General features: G+C 36.2%; 1 long non-coding RNA gene across 1 annotated transcript; it reads left to right on the forward strand.

Moving 5' to 3' along the window:
* The first annotated feature begins 4,863 nt into the window (after nucleotides 1–4,863).
* On the forward strand, nucleotides 4,864–6,080 carry LOC140879674 (uncharacterized). The gene is made up of 3 exons (XR_012149483.1): nucleotides 4,864–4,968; nucleotides 5,100–5,195; nucleotides 6,004–6,080. It is a non-coding gene; the product is annotated as an uncharacterized lncRNA (long non-coding RNA).
* The last annotated feature ends 848 nt before the right edge of the window (nucleotides 6,081–6,928 follow it).

A 6,928-nucleotide genomic window follows, 5' to 3' on the forward strand; every position in this document is an offset into this window, starting at 1 on the left:
GTTCAATGAGATTGTGTATCGATTACCGGCAACTGAACAAGGCAATGGTAAAGAACAAATACCCTTTGACTCGTATTGATGATTTATTTGACCAGTTGCAGGGTTCTTCTGTGTATTCCAAGATCAATCTGAGATCTGGATACCATCAGCTGAGAGTTAGGGATTCTGATATTCCGAAAACTGCTTTCAGAACCAGGTATGGCCATTATGAGTTTATAGTTATGCCGTTTTGTCTTACAAATGCTCCAGCTGTGTTTATGGCTTTGATGAATCATGTGTTTCAGAAATATCTCGACGATTTTGTGATAATTTTTATTGATGATATTCTGATATATTCGAAGAATTTGATTGATCATTCAGAGCATTTGAGAACCGTGTTGAAGACTCTGAGATCTGAGAAACTGTATGCTAAACTGTCGAAATGTGAGTTTTGGCTGAAACAGGTTGTATTTCTTGGACATATTATATCTGGATATGGTATAGCTGTTGATCCAAGTAAGGTCGAGGCAGTGATCAGTTGGTCGAGACCAACATCTGTTCCTGAGATACGTAGTTTCATGGGTTTGGCTGGGTACTATCGCCGGTTCATTAAAGATTTTTCTAGTATTGCGAAGCCGATTACTCAGTTAACTCAGAAGAATGCTCCTTTTATCTAGTCTAAAGCCTGTGAATCCAATTTTATTGAGTTGAAGAAGCGATTGACCAGTGCACCAGTCTTGACGATTCCTTCAGGTACTGGTGGTTTCACTGTTTATTGTGATGCTTCTCATCGAGGTTTGGGATGTGTTTTGATGCAGCGAGGGCATGTGATTGCTTATGCCTCGAGGTAGTTGAAGCCTCATGAGACCAGATACCCGATTCATGATCTTGAATTGGCCGCCATCGTATTTGCTTTGAAGATTTGGCGACATTATTTGTACGAGGAACAGTTTGAGATTTATTCTGATCACAAGAGTCTGAAATATTTGTTTTCACAGTCAGAACTGAATATGAGACAGCGGAGATGGCTTAACTTGCTTAAAGATTTTGATTGTGAAATTAAATACTATTCGGGGAAATCGAATGCAGCTGCGGATGCACTGAGTCGAAAGGTATGTTCTTTATCTCTATCGACGATTGGTATATCCCATTTGATTGAAGACTGTTGTTGTTCTGGATTAGTATTTGATATGAATTATCAGCCTTTGCGACTTTATCAAATTCAAGTTGAACCAGAGTTACTTTTGAGAATTAAAGAAGCACAGAAACTTGATCAGAATGTGAAAAATTCGATTGAGAAAGTTCGATCAGGGCATGTGTCTGAATACCAGGTTCGAGATGATCTTTTGTATGTAAACAATCACCTTGTAGTGCCTGATATTTCTGATGTGCGACAACAACTACTAAAAGAGGCGCATTGTAGTCGTTATAGTATTCATCCTGGAGGCAGGAAGATGCACAACGATTTGAAGACTCGATATTGGTGGAAACCAATTAAGTCTGATATCACTGATTTTGTGTCTCGATGTCTGAATTGCCAACAGGTGAAGGCTGAAAGGAAGAAACCTCCTGGTTTGTTACAGATTTTATCTGTGCTGGAATGGAAATGATATCATATTTCCATGGAATTCGTGACGAAGTTACCTCGATCTTCTAGAGGTTGCAATGCTATCTGGGTGATTATCAATAGATTGACGAAATCAACGTGTTTTATACCTTATCGTATGACATATAGACACGATCAGATGGCAGAGCTTTATGTCCGAGACGTTGTCAGATTGCATGGAGTGCCGAAGTCTATTGTATCAGATCGTGATCCTTGATTTACGTCACACTTCTGACACAGTTTACAGAGTGCTTTGGGTACTCAGTTACACTTGAGCATAGCCTATCATCCACAGACAGACGGACAGTCTGAGCATACCATTCAGACATTGGAGGATATGTTGAGAGCTGTAGTGCTTGATTTTGGCACTAGTTGGCAAAAGTCATTACCTCTTTGTGAATTCTCGTACAACAACAGCTATCAATCGAGTATTTAAATGGCTCCGTTTGAAGCTCTGTATGGTAGAAGGTGTCGATCACCTCTTTTCTGGGATGATATTTCAGAGGTACCTGACATTGGACCTGATATGATTCGAGATATGACTGAACAAGTGAAGCTTATTCAGAAGAGAATGAAGACAACACAGGATAGACAAACGAAGTATGCCAATATCCGACGTCGACCTTTGTATTTTGAACAAGGGGATAGGGTGTTTCTGAAGATTTCTCCATTCAGAGGCACTGTACGATTTGGCAAGCGAGGGAAGTTGTCTCCACGATATATCGGTCCGTATGAAGTTCTTGAGAAAATAGGCAATCTTGCCTATCGATTAGCTTTGCCTCCATCCTTATCTGGAATACATGATGTCTTTCATGTATCGATGCTTCGAAAATACCTTGCTGATGAATCTCATGTGCTTCAATCTGATGAGGCTGAAATCGACGAAACTTTGAGTTATTTTGAAAAGCCAATTCAGATACTTGATCATAAGGAGAAGCAACTTCGAACAAAGACTATTCCGCTTATGAAAGTCCAGTGGAGTTGTCATGGTATTGAAGAAGCTACTTGGGAGACGGAATCAGATATACGACAGCGATTTCCAGAGATGTTTCAATGATGTGAGTTCTTCTTTAGTTTTCTATTATCTGATATATCTTATGTGCTGATAGTATTTGAGATTTCGAGGACGAAATCGAGTCTTAGTGGAGGAGAATTGTAACGCCCGGAATTATTTAATTTTAATCCAAGAATATGTAATTTGGGAATATTTAGAGTTTTGATTTAAATTCTAATATTCTTAAATTATTTAGGATTGAAATTGAATAAAATGAAAGACTGAGGACTGAATTGCAAATTTTGAAGACTTGAGGGGCCAAAGTGCAAATAGGGGAAATTTGTTGGACACTTGTTATTCTGATAAGTCCTCACGTGTGTATTACCATGTTTCATCAGAAATTTCCAAGGAGAACCGAAGGAGAAGAACAAGAATCCTTAAGTTTCTTCATCATTTTCAAATTACCATATCTTTTGATCCGGTTATCCAAATTCGATTCCGAAAAGTGTTCTGGAATCCTTACAATGAGGCCTTCGATTTGATGTAAGTTTTATTTTGGTTCATCATGTTTGAGAATTCGAAAATGGCAGAGATCAGTACGTTGTGTTTTGTATGAAGTTTTTGAAGTGTTATATCTTGTTATAGTGAAGATGGATTCAGAAACGGTGATTGTATGCTATTGTGATGATTTAGCAGCTTTAATGAGACATTATTAGCATCTGATATGCTGGGTTTTAGTGGTATACACATGATATATGTTGTATATGATTGTGAGTTTAGGTAGCTTTGAGTTTTGGTTGCCGACTTTATGTCGTTACGCCGCCGGACTTGTGATTGTGAACTGTTTTGCTATCTTCTTTTATTGAGTTGGGATATGATTGAATTGTATTGATGTTGTTGGATGTATATACTTCATTTCAGATTGTGGTTGAAGTATTTTGAGTTCAAGAACGTTAACGTCAAACCGGGAACGAGTTGAAGCAAGGTTTGGAGTCTATTTTGCCAATAGAATTGGATTGAACTTGAGGGCAGATTTTGATACAGATTTAGTTATTGTGTTGTTCAGATTGGGATAGCTTGGAATCACCTTAAACATCACATTTGAAAGGTAAAAGTGGACTACTATGTTGAATGGGATTATAACTCGAGATGGTTTGTATCGAGTTCCCTAAATCACATACCTATTTGCTTAGTTGCTTTTATATGCTTTTCTATGAATGGTTGAATAAGTCTTGATGTTAATGAATGTGATCTTATTGATATATATTGCATTCATCTTGTAAGACTTGTTTCTTTGATTTTGAAATGAACGGAAACGTTCGATTAGACGATTTGAGGGATTATATATGTATGGCCTGGGTGGTTGACTTAGCCTAGCGTCTGATTTACATATATAATGGCTTCAAAGTCTAGAGAAGCAAGATAAGTAGCCCCACCTCGATTGGGAGAGTCGGTGGTTAGTTATGATATCTTCTTCTCGGGATCCCAAACGATGAACTAGAGAACCTTGTTTTAAAACATGCATTGTAGTTACTTTTATATCATGAATTTGATATATACTTTGCTATGCATGTTTAGTTGCTTTTACTGAGAAATATATTTCTCACCGGAGTTATCCGGCTATTGTTGTGTTGTATATGTCATGGCAATAGGCGGGAGTGGAACATGGCAAAAGCGATCTTGAAGAACAAGGGATGGAAGAGATGATAGAATAGCGTGATGATCCGAGTTTAGATGGTTGGAGCTGTCAATGTTTGTGTTGAGTCTTAAAACATGATCATGTTATAGCTACTTGTACCAAGACTTGTTGGTTATTAAGTTGTTGTCTTGTTGATGTATATAGGATTTGAGTTGATGTTATAAATCCTTAAGACAACATGATGTAGCATAATGACTTTTATATGATAGTTGATTCTAGCATGAGATTTGATTATAGTTATGGTGATCTTGTTCCTCTTCAGCTATATCTCGTTTAGGATGTACACTAGTAGAATTTTGGCTTTTTACTTCGCCACCTATTACTTCGGCAATTATTATTGACGAAGTAATATGGAACAATCAACTTCGATAATAACATTGGTGAAGTAAAAACTAATTTTTTACTTCAGAATTTAAAAAACACGGGCTTCACTTGTATTTTTGATAACATTTTACTTCAGTATTTTAATTTAGACGAAGTAAAAAGCTAAAAAATAAAATTTATAATTATAATTACTGAAGTAAAAAGAATAACCGGGTATCTTAGATTTTAATTTCCCTCACACTTTTCTATCTAAAATTTATCCTTAAACGCTATTCCCTTTCTTCTCCAGCCCAATCGCCGCCGATTTGCATCTTCGCCTTCCACCTCCGCCTCTTTGACGGAAATGTTCAGTTGACTACATATTTGGTAAGATCTCGTCGCAAGCTCTCTCTCGATACCCATTCCATAAGGAAATTCCAGATTTTTATTTCGGTTGTTGGAATTAATTGCGTTTTTCCGGTCGTTTTCCGATCGATTTTGGTGTTTTCTGGTTGTAGGTTGCTTGGATTTGAGTTTTATAGAGATTTATGGCACCTCCTCAAATTTTCCGACATATTTCAGTCACGGCCGCCGCAAGTCCACCGTTCACTGCCGTAGGCTTTCAGACTCGATCTTGCTTAAGAATGGGCAAATTTTCTTATTTCATATTTAGTCAGGAAAATTTTTTATTCTATTTATTCAATTAAGGGTGGACTTGTAGAACTTCACTTGACTTGACAGTGTAGTGAGAAGGAAAATGTGTGTTAAATTGGATGTCATTAACTAGATTGGATCTAAGATTCTTGTTTATGAAACACAATTTCCTGACTACATCTTTATGTTTGCATAAGTACTTTGCTTTCTCTTGGACGTGTCAAAATCTATAGAAAGTAGATAAATTTGGAGAAAATGCACATACTAATATACTATGAAAAGGAAAGAAAATAGCATTTTCAAGCTTCCGACTTCCATATATATAACCCACAAGACAAATCCTAGGTTTCCAGAACATAATTACAGAGAGAGATGGAAGGTGAAATGAAATTATACAATTGGGGTTACGAAGTAAGAAGTGAGAACTTGTTCAGATGCTTGTATGTCTGCCATCAATTCATACTACAACACAATGTTTGCGCAATTTCTTTTTTATTTCTTGAAATATGTTTTCTTGATGTTTTTTTTTTGTCTTGTTCTTTGATTACTCGAGGGTTGTTTACTATGTACTTCTTTGGTTTCTAGATGTTATTTGTGGTGTAGCTCTTTGATTACTCGAAATGCATTTTTTAAAAAAAATTTATTTATGGTGTGGCTTTTGGAATCCTTGAATGATTTTATGTAAAATGTCATTTCCTTTTACTTCTTATATTTTGTCCCTTCTTGTTTCTTGGAATGATTGAGTTCTTGAATTTGCATTTTTCTTAGGTGCTTGGTCATGGGAGAAAAAGGTCTGAGATATTGGATGCTCCAAAAAGCGATCCACAATGTGTCCTTGGAAACATCTGGCAACTCATTTTCTCTGCTCAGCGGATTAACCTCGTGCTCCGCCGCACGTTGAGGCAGCCAAGTCTTATCTCGTATATATCTTGTTGATTTGATAATATTAATGGGTTTGGTTTTAGGTTCTTATAATTGAGCTTTTCCTACTTTCTGGTACCTATTCTTTCTCTTATATTCTTAATGATGGATGGAATTTTTGAATTTGGACAGAATCATGCTTGTCCGTATGAGAAATCTGTGTTTGATGTTTTGCTGTATTTTATTTCTCCTGATAGAAACGATGATCTGGCCGTGGAGTTGCATTCCAATGTTACTGCTGAATCTTGATCACTCTCTGTTTTCCTTTTCTTTATCTACTTCATTGCTTTTTTTTTTTTCCTTAAATTTTATGAATTTATTAAGTAATTTATGTTGTTATGGTCATGATGTGATTATTATTGGAGTTTCAGATTGCTTTGGATGTTTAAACTAAAAGATGTAAATATTTACATATAATCCGTACTAATGATTTAAGGTTCTTTCTATTGGTTTTGTTACAGCTCTTACAAGATTTTCCTAGATATATTGTGTCACTTGAGACTTGTAGAACAGGTACTTGTTGAAGTTATTGTTGAACCAATCTCGGATGTTGACTTCATTTCCAGTTATGATTTTGAAATTGTTTTACGCTTCCGTGACAGTATTTCAAATATCTTCTTATTGTGTGTAGTCACAGATAACTATTTCGGAAACAGATCAATAAAATATGAAAACTTGATTTGAAGCCAATGTTATCCAATCAAAATGAGAGAAAACCTGAATTATTTTTTTATACAGAGTGATTATTGATCTTTGGCGATCATAGCATGTC

This window comes from Henckelia pumila, chromosome 2 (genome assembly GCF_033568475.1).
Source record: "Henckelia pumila isolate YLH828 chromosome 2, ASM3356847v2, whole genome shotgun sequence".
NCBI lineage: Eukaryota > Viridiplantae > Streptophyta > Magnoliopsida > Lamiales > Gesneriaceae > Henckelia > Henckelia pumila.